At 45.9% G+C, this 19,181-nt stretch overlaps 1 protein-coding gene across 1 annotated transcript in view; it reads left to right on the top strand.

The window, feature by feature from the left end:
* BICC1 (BicC family RNA binding protein 1) overlaps positions 1–19,181 on the top strand; it is a 228,461-nt gene that overhangs the window by 47,879 nt on the left and 161,401 nt on the right. The window lies entirely within an intron of this gene.

The following is a 19,181-nucleotide window of genomic DNA, read 5'->3' as shown; positions in this document are numbered from 1 at the left end:
GTTGGCATAAAGGCATTGACGATGACTTGGGAGAGGGGCAGAGATCAGCTTTCAAATATGAGGGAGAACTCGATGGCATTTGAAGGTCTTTTTAGTTCCAAATCTCTGCTCCTTTGTGACTCACGACAAGTTGCTTCACTTTGCCGGGACTCAGTTTCTACCTTGACAAAATGAGAGGTTTGGTTTAGATCAGAAGTGAGGCCCGAACCAGGTTAAAATGTAATTGGGAAACATTAACAAAATAAATACAAATACATTACAATAAAGAAAATCTAAGTCAAGATGTGGCCTTCAAGACCCATTTCTGCCCTGGATGCGCCTGGGTCCATTATCTTGTTATTCTAGAGGCAGTCTTTCTCTTTGGTTTCTTCACAGTCTGTACTACAATTTTTTTCTTATTATGGATGACTTGAGGAGCCTAGAGGTCAACTCCCTGAAGTCAAAGGGTCCTTGATCTCTTCATTTACAGGCAAACTTGCTTTTACCAATTCACTTGGTAAACTTCCATCCAGCCTCCCCATTTCTGTGTGAACTTGAGAAGAGCAGTTACTTACTCCCTTTGGGAAGCAGGATGTCGTCCAGCCTAGGGCTGCCAACAGAGCCCTGTTTTATCACTAGCCCAGTGTAAAACATCAGTCAATAAAAGGTAAAGAATCTGCAGCTTGTATAGGACAAACGGATGGCCAGCATCCCTCTTCCCCTTCCAAAACTGGCTTTGTATCTGGTTTATATTAACTTTTCTTTGTGTTTACCTCTCCCCATCCCCAAGAGAACGGGATCTTCTTGAGGGGCAAAGTTTGATGAATTTGTCCTTCTGTCCACAACGTCCAGTTTGGCATCTGATCCATTTTGTTTTTGTTCAGTTGTTTCAGTCATGCCTGACTCTTCCTAACCCCATTTGGGGTTTTCTTGGCAGAGATCCTGGAGTGGTCCGCCATTTCCCTCTCTGACTCATTTTACAGATGAGGAAATGGAGGCAAACAGGGTAAAGTGACTTGCCCAGAGTCACACAGCTTCTAAGTGTCTATGGCAGAATTTGAACTTAGATCTTCTTGACTTCAGGCCCAGTGCTCCCTATCTGATACAGAGTAGGCCCTTAACAAATACCTGTCGAAAGTTTTGAAGATTGAGCCAACCTCATCTTCTGGTCAAAGCCAATGGGACCATGCATCTTTGTCCTTCCTTGGTTCATCCATGATCATTGGGAGAAGGTTGCAACATGAACTGCATGGTGATGTACCAGGAAATCGCCCAAGGCAAAAGGGAGAGCTGGACTGGACAGCTGTCAGAGCAAAGTTGAGGGGAGGTGGGCAGGGGTAGAAGGTAAGAGTGGCCTTCTCCGTGTTGCTAGGCTCATAGAATGTTAGAAGTAGGAGGGCCCTCAAGACCTAGACTAAACCGATTATTTTAGAGATTTCATTTCAACAAACATTTTTAAATCAGTCAACCATTGGGCATCCATTAGGTGCTCATGATATCCTCGGCTCTGTGCCAGATTTACAAAGGAGAAAGGAAATAGAATTCCTGCCCTTATGGAGACAACATGCACTCAAAAAAGGAAATACAAAATGTGTTCAGAATCAGTACAGGTTCCCGGTGTGCCCACTGTGTTGAAGATACGATGGCAAATGAGGAAATTGAGGAGGGAAATGACTCTCCCAAGGTATGCGGCTACTTAGTAGTAGTATCAAAGATCAGAGCCAGGGTTCCTCACTGCCAGTCTGGGCCTTTTTGGCACTGCCTCTGATGAAAGTCAGTTCCTGTAAATTGGTATTCTCCTACTAGATGGAATATTTCTTTCTCCTTAAATTTGGATTTGTTTCCCAGGAGCCCCTGGGGGGTGATGGAATTTTTAGTACAAATTCCAGATATTCCAGTAACTAATCTTCCTTTTGGAAAATATTTGCTACAACCTTTTCTCAGCTGCATGGGAGAAGGGGCTTTCTGATCAGTTTCATTTTTTTAATTTTTCTAGAAAAGAAATCCTCATCAGCAGAGGGATTATTGAGGACACTGAGGCAGAGATGCAGTCTGAGTAAGGGGACGGGAAAATGGATAAGAGGAGCTGTAAAGGCCATTTGGTTGTCTATAGACAATTCTCATGTTTTAGGCAAAGGAGAATTTTATATGTTTTTGGAATGGACAAAGTTTTCTGTTTCTTCTCCTTAGATGGAGAGTCTATTTCATTTCTATTTGCTGGTGTGAGGCTAGGCGGAATGAGGAGGGAGGGAGAAGAGGGGAAGAGTATAGATGTCAGAGGACAGTCCAAGAAGACAAAAACCCAACCAGGGAACCAGCTGGCCTCCACTCTAGCTTAGACAAAAAGGGCAGAAATGTATTGGACAGCCCCAAGGGCATGCTGCCTGCTATGCATTTTAGGAGGTCCTCAGATTCTTGGACATTTTAGCAAAGAAGTACTGGGTTTGCCAGGCCTTTGGTGTCTCTTTCTCTGGCCTGCCCTTTGGCCTTTCCCCTGTTCATCAGCATGGTGGTCTGAGGGTAGAAGGGATGGGGTCAGAGAGCTACACACTGTGGACTTACCTCGTCATTTCATTGATCTCCCTGGATTTTTCTTATGGAGAGGAAAGCCTTTGGGAGATGTCGACTCCATCGTTTATGCTGATTTTCACTGGGTTGCTAAGTTTTAAAAATAGTTTACATTGGATGAGTCAGAAATCCATGGGCTGAAACGGGAAACATTTCAGGGAAGATACACAGGGATTTTTAGCTCATGCTGGACAGATGTTGCCTGTGTTATGGCTCAAGGCTGAGCCTTGACATCAGCCGAGCTCATTCATTGACTGATACCCAGCGTAGACTTTGGAAGCCATCGTTTCTCCATCGAGGTAGCTAATGTCCACCTCAGCCACGCTGCCTTGGAGAACTGATTGAAGGAAGGCTGTACTTGGAGAGGGAGACCTCGGCTTCCAACCTACTGACTCTGGGGCCAGCAGCAAGGCGGTTGATTTCTGCAAACCTCAGTATTCTCATCTGTAGCGTGGGATGGCCATTCCTCTGGTGCCCACAATGCTGGGATGCCGTGAGATTCCGATGAAATATATACAGAGTATTTTTTGAATGCCAAACTGTTATATCACTGTCGATCATCATCAAAAATCATCATTATTCCTAGTAGCAGAAGCTATCTAATGATGTAAGCATGGCTGACATTCACACGAGCCTTGGAGACATCTTCCTCGCATTCTTCTAGTCCTTAAGATGGTCCTTTGGGCTAAGATGGTCTAGTGGCCCTCGGCATCGTTGCCTTGAATAGTTCAGTTGTGTTTGCTTTAGGGCACGCTTTTTATATCCATTCACCGAAGGGCCGAAATACCTTTTAGAGAAGCGAGTTATACCTCTGTTCAAAGCTGCTACATGTAATAAATTATGTATGTGTTGGTGCCAAGTCTTCTGGAATCTAAAAAGCCATGGATGACGTGTGCACAGAGCGGGTCATTGATGATCCTTGGCCACGCAGCAACAGGGTATGTTGGAAAGAAGTGATTGTTGTTCAGCTATTTTCAGTTGTGTCTTCATGACTCCATTTAAGGTTTTCTTTTCTTTTAAAAAAATTTTTATTAGGGGACAGCTGGGTGGCTCAGTGGATAGAGGGCCAGGCCTAGAGAAGGGAGGTCCTGGGTTCAAATCTGGCCTCAGACACTTCTTAGCTGTGTGACCCTGGGCAAGTCACTTCACCCCCATTGCCTCTCCCTTACCTCTTCTGCCCTGGAGCCGATATACAGGATTGATTCTAAGATAAAAATGATTATTCTTTATTTTAATAACAAATTTCCACATAAGTTTTCTGAAGTTATATGATCCAGATTGTTTCCCTCCCTTCTTCCTTCCCCCTCTCCCAGAGCTGACAAGCAACTCAGTCTGGGTTATACGTGTATTATCACCCAAGACATATTTCTATATTACTCGTTTCCCATTTAGGGCTTTCTTGGTAAAGATTGTAGAGTGTTTGCCATTTCACTCTCCAGCTCATTTACAGATGAAGAAACTGAGGCAAGCAGAGCTAAATGACTTGCCCAGGGTCACACAGCTAGTAAGTGTTTGAGGCTTGATTTGAACTCTGGAAGATGAGTCTTCTTGATTCTGGGCCAGATGCTCGAGCACTTCTCTGTCTCCAAGGCGAGATTTGAACCCAAATTTCCCGACTCTAAGGCTTCCCTGATGTACTCTGCTTTGTTGCTGCTCATTAAACACTGATGCTTGCTTACCCATAACTCTAGAGACCTGGTCCTTAAGAGGCAGACTGGACGCTCCCCCCAGTCCCCGGTGGTCATTCCTGGGTGCCGAGTGCTGGGTGCACAAACTCTTATTTGTGGAAACTCATCCTCAATAAAGATTCCTTGCCTTGATGTCTGGGTTTGACTATTAGGAATAGGAAGAGCTAGCTTTTATATAGCCCACTAAAGTTTGCCCAGACCCTCCCAAGAGCCTCTTGAAATAGGTATTATCTTTATGCTACAGATGAGGAGACTGAGGCTAGGTCCAGTGACTTGTCTAGTGTTATACAGCTAGTAAATGTCCACAATGGGATTCCAGTTCAGGGTTTTTGGATTCTTTACGCTCTGATGCCTTGCTACCCCAGAGCAGCTTGGTGATGCCCAACCCATTCCAGGTATTTGAGGAGCCCCTGGGGTCCTCAGCCCACAGGAGTAGACCCCTTGACTGCAGATGTTGTCCCCTTTTTGTCTTGCCAAGCACCTGGCCAAGAGGAGACATCCTCATGTGCTGGTGGCCTGGGTGGGAATGACCAGCAAGGTCTCGGATGTCAGTGTTGGCACTGATCCTAGAGCATAAAGTCCTAATGTCGGAGTGCAGGTCGGGGATTGGGAAGAATCCTACCCCAGATACTTCCAGACTGTGAAGCTTTCTGAGCCTCAGTTTCCCTATCTGTAAAATGAGGATGATAATGGCCTCTATTGCCCATCGGGAGCATCCAGTGAGCCGATGTGCATAAAGCATTTGAAAACCTTCAAGTGCTGGGTGCATCTGGCCTGATAGAATGAAGTGAGCAGCAGGCAGTGGCAGCAGGGAGTGAGTTGGGGACTGGGCTCACTCTTGGGGAGGAAGAAGAAGGCTGGGTTAGGGGCTGCCCAGCTAGAGGACTTTCCCCAGACTGTCCCCTTTTCTTTCCTTGGAGTTAGTGGTCAAGACGCCCTTGTGCCAGGCTGTATTAAGCTCTGGGGATACAAAGAGAGCCATAGTACATAGAGCTCCCGCTTTCAAGGCTTTTACTTTCTCACGGGCGAGACGGCATGGAAAGAATTAATGTAAAGAATCACTTGGGAATAAAGGACGCACAAAATATATGCAGAGGCGATGAGTCCAGCTAATCCAGGAGGGAGGGCATAAGCTCTAGGCCCCCCCTGGAAAGGCCTTCTGCAAAGGTGGGATTTGAGCGGTGGCTTGAGGGGACTCCCTCCCCCAAGCTAAGAGGATGAGGTAACAGCCCCCAATGCTCTCTGCCTGGGGAGCAGCCAGGACAGAAGCAGGAGGGTGTGTGTCTGCGACTTTCTGTGACCTGTAAACCTTTCTTTTGGATCTTCTGAATTCCTTATAAAGGACTATTCCTAGAGGATTTGGTAACAGCCAATCAGAAACCCAACTGAAAAAGGAATGACACATTTGGACATTCCTTGGATTACGTATGGTAAGCCCCGTCCTTGCGTCTGTCTTTAGATTTAGATCCGGAAGGGCCCGTCTCAGGCGCCCTGGAGTTCCATCCCTTTCATTTTACAAATGAGGAAACTAAGGCTCCCAAAGGTTAAATGACTTGCCTACACGGGTTCAGCATTGGACAGATTCTCCTGATGTCCGGAGTTGCCCTTTAATCCTTTTACTTACCGAAGTGGTTTCCTGGGCAATGAACCAGAGACATTGTTCTGGATGGAAACATGTTTGCCAGGTATTTGAATCTGACCCCATAAACGTAGAAAAGAAAATCACCCAATCTCTGGGCAGAGCTGCTTCTCCAGCTGTAAGGGCATAGTTGAGGTCTAGTTGATTTGTCTAGAACAGCGATGGCAAACTTTTTAAGGAGGGGGCCAAAGGAAAGGAAATGCTCATCTGTCAGTCTGTTTCTAAGGCAACTCGTTCGAAGTTTCATTGTATTGTATCCTACTCATTGTATTCGTCAGATTAGGTATAATGTCAGGGACTGGATAGAACATTTCAGGCATTTGGCCTGTGGGCTGTAGTTTGCCCATCGCTGATCTAGAATATAAAAGGGTGGCACAAATTGGGGTGAGGAAAAGTAGTAAATTAATCTGCTCAGATTTTGTCCCATTTTTGACTCATTTCCATATGCTAGATTTCTCATGGTGCCCCCTTGGGGATCACTGTGGAATAAAAGACCATCTTGGTGGCTACTTTGATTATAAGTCCTTAAATAGGAAGCTCCTTGAGGGCAGGGACTGTCTTTTGCCTTTTTTGAATCCCCAGCCCTTAGCACAGGGCTTGGCACATAGTAGGTGCTGAATAAAAGGTTATTGAATTCTTAAATTGAAATACTTTACACTTTAGATGAAATATTTCTCCCTTCCCCAGCTGTCTGCATTATCTCAAAATGCAAAATCGTGGGCCTTCTAGCTGCCCACTTAGCTGCGGTTTCTTTTTGATTCTGCCCTGCACATCTTCATCCCTACTCATATGGTCGGTTTGCCATGGTGTTCCTTTCGAGCACATTAAACTTTTATAACTTTGGGGCCTTTTGAACACTGCTCCCACCAGCCTTCCCCCCAAAACAGAACTCAATACACCCCCTGCCCCCCCATGGAATGATTAAAAAGCAATGAGAAAAAGAAAAATGTGGGGAATGAGCTTTAGACAGATGAAAGACTGCCTGAATCTCCAATTTAAACTGTAACATTTCAATTACTCCGTGAAATAACCATTGAGCATGCTTTCTTCCATAGGTTTATTAGGTCACGTTATCTCTCTATCCCATCATCCACCATTCCTTCTTTCATGATCTAGCTCTCTTTGTCCATCTATCCGTCTCACATTCTCTCTCTGCCCAGCCATCAGCCATCCTCTCCATCTCTCTAGGATGGACTTTTCTGGGCCACGTTGGTTGATACATGATCTGGGTTGGAATGGAGCGCCATGTTGGATTCCCACAGATGCTTTCCCCAGAAATGCCAAAGCAGGCAGATAGGAACTGTGATGCAGTCATCCGGGAGCCTTTCTTTCTCGGCATCGTTATGGAGGTTGTCCCCAGTGTGCAAGGGAAGGATGATGGCAGAGGAACCACCTTCTTCATCTTTCACTCCCTGGACCCACATCTGCATTCTGTCCATCAGGGCTCTTACCACACATATCCAATCTAAACCGGCCCCTGTCTCTTATCAGCTCTTTTCCCCTTTTCTCTTTCTCCCCCACCTCCATCATGAAAAGTGTATCTAATTGAAACACATGGAAACAATTGGCCAGGCTTTTTTACAGCCCTTTGGACAGTTGTTCACGGCTTACTCACTGTCTGTCCTGTTTCCTTTTAATCACTTTCTCTCCCCTCCCACCCCCTTTTCTCATTTTCCCTCATGAGAAGTAACCATGGCCAAGTTTTGGAGGGAAAATGTTTTTAGGTGGGGATGTGTATGGCGATCGCGTTACAGATGTGATTCATCTACTCCAAAATACGTTTTAGGCATCCGTGAGTGCAAGGTGAATGCCCTGAGAAAATGATGGCTGGAGGTTGGAAATGATTCACAAGAATTATGTTTTGAAAAATCATTTCACTCTTTTTTGTCCCATTCCAGAAGGGAGCCTTGTTCTCCGGCAGTGGGTTCCCGTATTTTTTGTTCCTAAGGGGTTCCCTGAAGAGTTTCCTTTGAAAAGGTGGTTGAACACCGTATGCTTTTCCTGAGTGCAGACGCCAAGGCCATAACAAGTGGTTATTGGTGGAGGGGAAGGGAAGGGGGCAAATCCCGAGTTTGTTCCCTAAATTCTTTTGGGCCATTTGGGGCGTTTTAAAACAAGGAAACAACAGATTCTGCCTTCTGGGGGATGGCAGTAAATAGATTTGGCCATGTGGGCCCAGCTGTTTGCACCTAAGAAAGCTGTTGAAGTGGACTTTGTAAGACACTGTATAATCCAGTTTCAGAGTTGGCAGGGAGCCTGGTGGAGTGGAAAGAATGCTGAATTTGGAGTCAGACGCCCTCGTTCAAATCTCAGCTTTGACTTGGGTGGCATCGGACAGCTTATTTCACGTCAGGTCATGGGCATTTATTGAGCTGTGACTGAGTGCCGGCTGTTGTGCTAAACACTAGGAATGCAGAGAAAAGCCACAATATGGTTCCGGCCCTCAAGGAGTTCCTGGTCAAATGGAGGAGAGACGACAAGTAAACGCCTTGTATTCACCATATTTTTGCAGGGGAAACGGGAAGTCATCTCAGGGGAAAGGGATGAGGTTGGATTGATACCTCTAAGGTTTGTTTTAACTCTATAATTCTATAATGAAAACAAACAAACCGTAATGGCCTTCTAGACCAACTTAGAACCAAACCCTATTGGTTGGAATCCCCGCCAAGTACTTACCTATCTTTTGCTCCATTGAGGCCTCCATTGAGAGGGAGGAGTTCTACTTCCCAGGGAAGCCCCTTTCCCTTTGGGATAGCCCAAACTATTAGGAAGTTTTTTTCTGACATTCAGCTTCCAACTGCCACCCAACTGTTCATGGTTTTCTGCCATCAGAGGCCAAGCAGAACAAGTCTGTTCCTTCAAAGGCCTGACAGACCTTCATATGCCATCTTGTCCATTCAGAGTCTTTCCAGGCAAAACCTCCAGGCTTGGTATTTTTAATTTTTTCAGGCTTTTTTTTCTCATTTGATTTTCACATGGCATAGTCTTGAGGCCCTTCCCCATCCTGCTTGCCCTTCTTTGTATACCTCCAAGCTTATTCATTTCTTCTGATGTAAGTTCTTTGAGAGTAGGAATTGTTTCTCCATATTTGTATCCCAGTGACCAGCACGGTGCTTGGTGCATAGTTGGCACTTGTTAAATGATTATTAATTGATTCCTAAAATGTGATACCCAGAACTGAATGCAATCTTAGTTTTTACAGTTTCTGGAAGGGACCTGGGAGGTAGTCCGACTCCTTAATTTGATTTATTTGTTTTAAACTTTGACCTTCTGCCTTAGCATCAATTCTAAGACAGAAGAGCAGTAAGGGCTGGGCGATTGGGGTTAAGAGGCTTGCCCAGGGTCACCCAGCTAGGACATGTCAGAGGCCAGAACTGACCCCAAGGCCCCCCGATTCCATGCTTAGCTCTCAATCCATGTAGACCCTTTCATTTTAGAGATGAGAGAAGCAAGGCTGAGTGATTCTCTTGAGGTCACACAAATAGTTAGTAGTGGAGCTGTGCCAGCTCCGGGCTCTTTCTGTTTTGTCCCCGTCCCCAGTGTCTGGGCACGCGGCCTTTATTGGTCCGGCATATTGGAAAAGTTCCGTAGCAGCCCCTGCGAATTCAGCTGAAATGTCCAGTATTTCAGCGGGAATATCGACACCGCCTCTGGAGTATGTCACTGACAGCAAATACCAGTGAAAGAATCTGGCTCTTCGGCCCACTCATCCTTCCTCATGAATCTTGAAAGAGTTATGGCCTAGGAAGGAGGGAAATGGGAGCCGTGTTTTTATGGCGTGACGTGGGCGTCCAGGGGTCTGCAGGCAGAAGCCTCCATGAAGTAAGTGTCTTCCAGGCCCATTGGTCTGTGCAGTGCATGAGAACTGGCCTTTGAAAGAACTAAGCCACTTCTTTGATAGTTGGGTTTCTGAGGGCGTCGGGCCTCTGGGAATGTGTGCTGCTCCCCTAGGAGAGTGCACTGAAGAGGTGGGATGGGGGGTACTGAAGCAAAGATGGAATCCCCTATTTGGAATGGACTTGAGCTCTGCCATCCACTCAGCTTTGGAATCTCCTTTGGAGCTTCTTTGCAGATGGTTGTCTGAATCCCATGCAGATGTTCCTGTGATGGATGTAGCTCATTATTGCGCGGGGTATCCCAGAACCCCTGAGCATCCACATCGGAAGGGACTGAGATCGAAAAAGTATTTCCCTCTATAATATCTCGGACAAGCTCCTACTCAGGCTCGAATGATTCTATTGAGGCGAAGCCTACCACCCTCAGTCCCTGATGAGAGTGAATAATGAAGCCTGTGAAGTGGTTGGAGTATTCTCATCCACACTGCATGTTTCCATTGGGCTGGAACCAGCCGCCATATTTTACATAATCACAGCTCTGAAGAGCGCAAATTTGAACACATGGATATCTCCCGAGGAGGCCCATTGCTCCATGTGAACAGGTTTAATTCTTAGGGGGCTTTCCATGACATCAAGCCTACGTTGTGTTTTTTTTCCCCCGACTTCTCCCCCTGTTATGCCTAATTCTTATCTCTGGGGTAAAAGATTAAGCTAAAAAAGTTAGAAGATGAAAAAGGTCCAGTTTCTTTTCCTTCCACATGACAGGTCTTTAAGATTTCTATTATCTCCTTCCTTTCCCCGGGAATTTTTCCGTTTCTAGACTAGACATTCTTGGTTTCTTTAACAACCAGACCCCATGTGGCATGATCTTGAGAGGTCCTTCACCATTCCGTTTGCTCTCCTTTAGATATTTTCTAGGTCATCCATGACCTTTTAGAAATGTGCTGCCCAGGGCAACAAAATGGCTTAGCGGATAGAGTGCCACGCCTGGAGTTGGGCTCAAATCTGGCCTCAGAGATTTCCTAGCTGTGTGACCCTGGGCAAGTCACTTCACCCCATTGCCTAACTCTTGCTGCTCTTCTACCTTGGAACTGATATTTAGTATTGATTCCAAGGCAGAACGTAAGGATTAAAACAAAAACAAAGGAAATGTGCTGCTGCCCAATTGTCCAGAATGATACGGATGTGGTGTGCCTAGGGTAGAGGCGATCATCTCTCTGAGTTCTGGATACGGTGCTTTATTTAATGTAGCATAGGGTCACTTCAGCCTTCTTGGCTGTCAGAGCAACCAATGGAAAGCAGCTCCTTCCACTGAGGAAGAGACCCAACATGTGCATGTTTAAATGCCAGAACTGTAGGACTTCCACCTGGTCCTGGTGTTGCCTCTTGGGTCAACACTGTGTTCTGAGAGTCCTAGACTGGGAGGCTCTATTACTCACTAGGGCTTTGTGGGCACACGTGGGCATGTGTGGCTTCCAGGTGTTTAGAATCTCTCCATAACATTAAATAGAGCAGAGGGCAGAGATACAGAGAAGGAGAGAGGCAGGCAAGTACTTGGGAAAATGGCTGTATTTGGCGTGTGCTTCTGTGGGGCCCGGTTCTTTTTCCTCAAACCGACAGCGGCCACCTCTGCTGAGGCAGACAAGCAAATGCGTGCATAAATCAGGAGGGAACAGTTTTTTCTTTTGAAAGGATTTTGGTGCTTTGACCATGGGACAAAGGCAGGTGAAGCCACACAGGATTCACTGTCCCTGAAAGAAGACTCCTCTCTGGGCCCGTAAAGTCAGGACAAGTGACAGATTAGCCTAGTGGTAGAAGGTCTCCAGTTTGGAGGATTCTGGTTTTGGCCCACCCTAGGAGAGGAAATCATTCTTGGGGATGAGGAAAGAAGGAAGGAAACGCTCATTTTTAAGTACCTACTCTGTGCCAGGAACTGTGCTAAGCACTTTACAAATATTATCTCATCTGATACTCTCACCCCTGCCTGTGAGGTACGTGCTATTATTATTCTTATTTTATAGTTGAGGAAACTGAGGCAGAGGTTAAGTGACTTATTCGAGGTCACACAACTAGTAAGAGTCTGAGACCAGGTTTGAACTGACTCTAGGCCCAATGCTTCCCGTGCTTTATTCTCTTACAACTTAAGAAAAGAGAATTTCTACCCTCACTTTCTTCCCTCTCTGCCCCATTGACATTGGGGGACCAATAGCAGACAGTGTGTCCAGCTGTGATTGATGAAGCTGCACCAGCAAGAGACCACTTGTCCATCTGAAAGGTGGGAGAGGCCCCTGGGGGAGAGAAGCACCAACTATGGACTCTTCAGGGAATGAGCCCCCACCCCAGCCCAGCAGAGAACTGAGTACCCAGAGGAAACGAGTTTGGAAGTGCCCCTTTGCCCTACAAGCTCTAGCCTGTGGTGCCTTGCTGCCTTCGGCCTGTAGGTCCCAAAGTCTCCGGGGTTTCTGTAGAATGATGCCCCAGACCTCCTGGGGAGAGGGTTTATGACCCACGCTTCCTTCTAGACCATCCTAAGATTTCAGTGTCCACCTCACTTCTTCACATTGGAAATTTACCTAATATAGAAATGGGAAAAGGGTAGCTGAACTTCGCTTGTCAGGTCAGAATAATTGGAGAATTGCAATGGGATCAGATCGATGGAGGCTGTCGTTTTGTTCAGTCTTTGCTTGCACTGGGGCTTCACGTTTGTTCCAGCTAAATCCACACCGACCTTCCAGGCCTTTGGCTCACTTTTGGTCACTGCTGGGTGGTGGGAGATAACTTAGGAAAGGAATGTTTGCTTTTGGAACGTTGAGGTCACCATGACTAGAATTCAGGCAGCCAACTAGCATCGAGTTGAACTATTATTGGTGTCTCTTCATTTCCCCAGTGCTTGGCGCAGTGCCTGGCGCATAGTAGGCACCTGATAAATCCTCGTTGAATGTTTCATTGACTCCACAGCTTGCCAGTGGCCTTCCTAAAATATGATGCTCAGGTCCAAACACAGTTCATTACCCCCAGATTCCGTGTTCAGTGCCAGAATCCCATCATTTTGTGCCCCGAAGGGTCTCCGACATCCCCTCTGAATGCCCTCATTTTTACAGATGGGGAAGATGAGGCACACAGAGATTCAATTGCTTCTCAGGGTCAGCCAGCTTGTTTTTGGCAAACTGGGACTGCAACCCACAGCTCTTGGCTTTTGCACGTCCATAATCTGACTATTGTTCAGGAAAGGTAAATATTTTCCCTTAAATCAACAACGTTGAGGTCTCCTTGGGTGGCCTGGACCACGGTGGGTGTCTGCGTTCTGGCCAGTGTGGTTAAGTCGGTGGTATTCTGAGACTGGCTGATTTGGAGGGGCCCCTTAGCCTCCTTGAGGTACACCCCAAAGAATGGAGGCAGAAGACAAATATCAGACCATTGGCGGGGGCTTCTTGTGCCCACGTGGCTGTGTGTGTGTGTTCTCGTGTCAGAAGCAGCCAGGTTGTAGAAGTCGTTAGGGCTTGGCTTGGGTGTCAATAATAAAATTACATTCCTTGTACTTTTGTTCAATGACCAAGTCGGTTATTTTACCTGTCTGTGTAAGCCAGGAAGTATGAAAGAAGAACAAGGTAATGAGTGACTTATCTCAGGGCCATTTCTACCCACACAAACTCTTTGAGAAAGCGAGGATGTGAAAATCCTCATTACACCAGGAAATGATGTTCAGTGCAGCACCTCCGGATGACCCTGGCAGGTGGATGTGGCATCTTTCATTGCCCCCATTTTATAGAAGAACAGACAATCTCAGAAAAGGGATATGACTTAAAGTCAAATAGCTAATAAGTGTCAGAGGTCAGATTTGAACCCAGGCCTTCCCATCTCCAATTCTAGCAATTTCTCCACTGGGCCATGTTGCTTCTTATGCATGACTATAATATGGAAATATTCGATCTTCCTTGTTTCTTCTTGAATCAAGCTTTTACTGAACAAACTCATTGAAAACAAAAATCATGCTTTTGGTTTTTTCTTTCTCTTCTTCCTCATGTGGTGCCTTAATTTACTGTCTTTTTGGACAGTCCATACCTTCTTTCCCCCAATTTTCATTTCACCCGGTTCTTTTCCACTGATTTTTGCTTTCGGTAGGTTTTTTTTTTGGCTTGCATTTTCAGTTCTGAATGTCGTTGTAGCTTCTGACTTTAAAGTTTTTTTTAAATAGGTTTTTTTTTTTAAACCCTTGTACTTCGGTGTATTGTCTCATAGGTGGAAGATTGGTAAGGGTGGGCAATGGGGGTCAAGTGACTTGCCCAGGGTCACACAGCTGGGAAGTGGCTGAGGCCAGGTTTGAACCTGGAACCTCCCGTCTCTAGGCCTGACTCTCAATCCACTGAGCTACCCAGCTGCCCCCTGACTTAAAGGTTTTTGATGAGAACCTTCTCTTCCCTTATTTGCTGTGAGTTTATGCTCAGGCTCACCTAAGAGGAGGGAGAGGAAGTCTGATCTCTCCCATAGACCCAGAGTCCTTTTAAAGTCATTTTTCTTTGAGGTCAGAGATTTGAAAACTGGGGAGGGCCTGGAAGGTCTGGGGCATTGGGAAAGGAATGAAGGAGGCATCCTTGCTGGCCTGGAGCAGAGGTGCAGAAGCCCAGGACAGATTCAGAGCCGAGTCACCTTCCTGTATCAGAAAGTTGCTGGGGGACCGTGGGGAAAGCAGTTGGGAGAGTGGAGCCCCGAACTTAGAACACGCATCCCCATTGGTGGTCCGAATCCACTCCTTGGGAGTTTCCCATAGCACAGGTCTCATGGAAAAACCTCCCGACAGTGTGTGCTAGGCACTGGGCTACGTTCTGGGCTTTGAAGGGTTTCTTAGAGCTTCAAGTATCCCCATCTCCCCAGTTCTTGTCCCTGATAAAGCTTTTGGTGGTCTCCATCGTGTGTGTGTGTGTGTGTGTGTGTGTGTGTGTGTGTGTGTGTGTGTGTGTGTGTTTCAGGTTCTCAGGCCAGAAGGCAGAGATTTCTGAGTAGCTGCAGAGATTGTTTTCACAGAGTCTGGAAAAGCAAGGTTTGGAAGGGTTCTGCACTTCCCTTTCCTCTCCATTTGGTGCCTTCATCTAGAGGGTCCAGGAGAAGTCAGCTTTTTCCCTCCACTCTCAGCAAGTACTCCTTGGGTTCTTTTTCAGCTGTTCCTTCAGCTTGCCATTCCATTTTCCTCATTTTCTGCCTCCTAAGGTTGAAGATGATGGTAGAGAGTAGGAGGATGGAGCCTGGAATGAAACCCACTGTAAGGAAAACATGGCCCTCTCCATTCTCCTCCTCCCCTGTTGGAGGGCCTTGTCATTGATGCTGGTGATAGTAGTCCCCACATTGACTTTGGAGTTATTGGGAAACCTGCATCCCTGGTGAGTACAAAAACCAGTCTAGGCTGTGCTGGCCCACATTTATTTTCTTTCAGATCTGGTCTTAGGGTTTTATTTTTTCTCGGTGTTAAGCAAGACACTAGTTGGGCATCTTGGGTAAGGCAGTCGGCGGTGCTATTTGAGAAGCTTTGTGGCATGTCCCCCCTTCTCGTAGGTTTTGGATTGAGTTTTTCTTGGCTTTTGTCTATTTAAAATAAAGTTGGCAGGACATTAGTGCCCAAGTTGGGGAAACATGAATTCTCTGTGCTTGATTTTAGACATGGGTGTGCGTTTCCTCCCATGTAATCAATCTTACTTTCTTGTCCCTCTTTAGGAAAGGAATGTAATGGAGCTGACCTCCATGCTAGCTGTCTACAAGGCCTCAAAGGGCTGTCATCAGCAAGAAAGATTAGACTTTTTCTTCTTGACCCTCGAGGGCAGAACCAAGTATAGTCAATCAATTAATGGGTTGAAATTTCAAAGTCAAATTTAGTATATAATGAAAACCTTGAATTTACCTTTATCCATGAGGCATTTATTGAGCCCCTGTTCTATGCAAGGCACTGGGCCAGCCAGTGGATCCATGAAAATAGTTGAATGAATGTTGGGCTCATTGATTTGGGGATTCCCTCCAATGATAATGTTTGCAGCCTACCAGGCCTTCCCATCAAGTCCAGCTCTGTTCATGTCCTCACATCACTGTCCAGAAGAGGACTACCTTTAACTGCCTTCTTCCTCAGTGCACTGGAGACCTTTCTCCATTTCTCCTGACATTTTGAAGTATGAAGGGAGACTTCTGGCAGTCCCCCTTTTCTTCAGAGTTTCAGCTTTTTTGCTCACGCCCATGTGATCCTCTCTTTCTGCCCCCGTTTGATGCTAATTCTTAGTTCCTTAGAGGTGGCTGTAATCTGTGACTCTCCACCATACTGGACACCTGGGGAACGTTGAACACCGACAAGGTGGGCCTCTGCTTTCATGGGAAGTTTGGGGTCAGTGAAAGAGCTTGGTCATTTCCTGAAGGCAGCCCAGCCCGCTTTCTTCTTCTTCACTCTCCTTGTAATTGTTCGCTGATATAAATACTGAGGGCCACCCTGTGGGATGCCTATCCAAACGTGTGCTCCAATCTTGGGAGACAAACACAAAAAATGATATTTGCCAGTAAGTTAACATTCTTCCGGGGAGGGGAGGGATCATATGGATGTGAATAAGATTCTGTAAATGCAAGGCTACAAGGCGGGAGCTTCCAGTGAGTGAGGGGGCATCCCCGCGTGGCAGCTGATGGGTTCCTCCTCACTGGAGGTTTTTGAGTCAACACCATCGAGCCACTTTTTGTGTGTACAGCAGAAAGAATTTTTGTCCAGGTAGCGCTTGGTCAAGATGGCTGCTGAGGTTTCTTTTGTCTCTGAATTCTCTGAATCCTGACTGGAGAGGTCTCATGAACTCAGCTTGGCCCAGACCATCATGATGGCCACTGTCCAGGTGAAATGCCAAGACAGGACGCTCCTTGGCATCCGAGGAAGAGATTCACATTTACACCATTCCCCTCCGATGTTTCATAAGAAAGAATTTTCTCTCTGTGCAGCGATCAAGAGGGCAGCCCCTTCCCTCCTTCCTGGGGTCTTTAGGCTCTGATAGGTGTTCAATGTATGCGAGCTTTCATCTTCTCCTTCCTGGAACCTGGCCTTCACCCAACTTGTAAAGGATCATTTTGTTTTTATTCAGAACTTAATAAACACCAAATAAAAAGAACCTTCCATGCACATTGCAGAATAGGAGTAAAAGATTATACATGGAATTGGGATGCTCCATTACACAGAGCTTGGTTTTCCCAGTGCCTGGCACGTAGGAGGCACTCGATAAATATTTGTTGGTCAACTGGCTGGTTTTCCTTTTAAGCAGATAGTAAGTTCAATATGTAAGTTTCAAAGGTTTCCTTTTGGCCATGATGCCTTTTGGCTTTGCCATTTGTTTCTCTTTCCTTTTTTTTTTTTTGGCTCAGGGCAAATCCTAAATTTTCCCTCATTTACTCTCTGCCCCATATCTCTCTTTCAAAAAGATAAACCAAAGGCTCACACGAACTAGGGAATTCCCCCATTGGCCGTGCCCCAAAGTGTTTGTGTCATTGTCCAATGACTCTCTGCCAGGAGACCCCTGGGACCCCTTTCTGCCATCTCCTCGCCATGCCCTCTGCAAACTCTGGTATCTGTTGTCCCCCCACCATTAGAATGTTAGCTCACACCCAGCCCAGTGCCTGGGAGACAGTAAGTGCTTAATAAGTGCTTATGTGTCCATTGGTTTACCAGAGAGAAGCAGAAAGGAGCAACAGCTAAGGATGTCACAGGTCATGTGTGATGAGATCAGACTCCTTTAAGCTGTCGAGCTTGATACTGAGTGGTTTGAGAGGTTCTAGGGCTGAGCCAGTGTGGGACAAAGTAGGGCTGCTGTTCTTCCAGAATGCTGTTTTCTGAGGACAGCTAGGTGGCCCAGTGGATTTAGGCCTAGGGGCAGGAGGTCCTGGGTTCAAATCTGGCCACAGAACCTTTCTAGCTGGGTGACCCTGGGCAAGTCACTTAGCCCCCATTGTCTAGCCTTTACCACTCTTCTGCCTTGGAGCCAACCCACAGCATTAATTTCAAGACAGAAGGTGAAGGTTTAAAAAACACAGAAACAAAATGGCATTTCTTCCATCAGTTTGCAGCATTCTAGTACAGGAATGGGTGTGCTGTTGGCATGAGTTAACTCATCACTAGATTCTGTAGCTTCTTCATTAGCAGGATTCAGTTCTGGTTAAATAGTTCGCTTCAACAAATGGATAGAGGCTTGGACTTGGAGTCAGGATGAGCTGGCTTCAAATCCAGCCTCAGTCACGGGGCGAATCCTAATCTTTCCATGTTTCATCTTCCTTAAATGGAGGGTCGGGCTAGACCTGTATTTCCATCCCTGAATCCTGGGCTTCCAAGCCTGGGTTTGAATCCCGTCTCATCCATTATTTAGCTCCTCTCTCTGGTCCTCAGTTTCCTTATCTGTAGCATGAAGGACAACCTCTATGCTCCCTTTTGAGCTCAGGTGCTGGGAACTTGTGGCGCTTGTCTAAACTATGTGACTGTCTGTCTATGAATCTGTTTCCTCATCCGTACAGTGATGAAATCTCAGGTTCTCTGCTATTCTACAATATGTGACCCTAACTAGGGTGGGAATGGGGATAAATACCCCCTCCCCAAACTTTATTAATCCAGGAAGGAACCTCTAAATCATCCTTTGTCAAATGGTGGTCTGGCATCTGGGCAATGCTATCCTTGTAAATCACTATGATTCATGCTCTGGAAAGAGGCAAAGTATTTTCAATTTGAATTCATTTTAAAATAGGACTCAGCATTCTTAGTTTCAGAGTGGCTTCTTTTGACCTTGAAAATACTTGGTTGGTCCAGGTTGTCTCTCCCCCACTCCCCCTTTTTAATGTTTTGCACAAAGGACCAAAGCCCTCATCTACAATAACAACTTGGTTATTCCATTTTACTGTAGTTGAAAACCTGCCTAAGTCTTTAAAGACCCAAAGGAAAGTTTAATCAAGCCATGGCGGTTGGGTGTGTGCATCGCCCTTTCCCGTCTTCTGGCCAACAGCTTTCCCAGAGTGAGTTCACTTTTCACTGGGAGCTGAAATGAATTTTTCCACTGTTGTGGTGCTTTGGTATGAAGGCAGTTTGGGGAGAGGAGTAAATATTCAGATTTCTTGGATTGTCAGGTATCTGCTGGGGAATCATTTTCTCTTCGATCCTACTTGTAATTTGCTACAAAGATATTTCCAACTAAAGAATTGATAGCGCTGGTATTTCTGAGAAGTTAGAAGGAATATCTTGTTAAAAAACAACAACAACAAAGAATTTGAGTGGGAGAAGGGGTCATAGGATCAGAGATCTAGAGCATGGAAGCTCAGAGACCACTGAATTCTTTTCTGATTTTCTTTTTGTGAAACAGTACCTCTCATGTAAAGCTTAGTTTTATATGTCTACACACACATATGACTGTCTTTCATTCAGCAATCAACTTTCAAGACTTCTATTGTCTTCTTTGCCCTTAAAAAAAAACAAACAAAAAGAAT

Source organism: Gracilinanus agilis, chromosome 2 (genome assembly GCF_016433145.1).
Source record: "Gracilinanus agilis isolate LMUSP501 chromosome 2, AgileGrace, whole genome shotgun sequence".
NCBI lineage: Eukaryota > Metazoa > Chordata > Mammalia > Didelphimorphia > Didelphidae > Gracilinanus > Gracilinanus agilis.
This window is presented reverse-complemented; position numbering and strand designations above follow the sequence as displayed.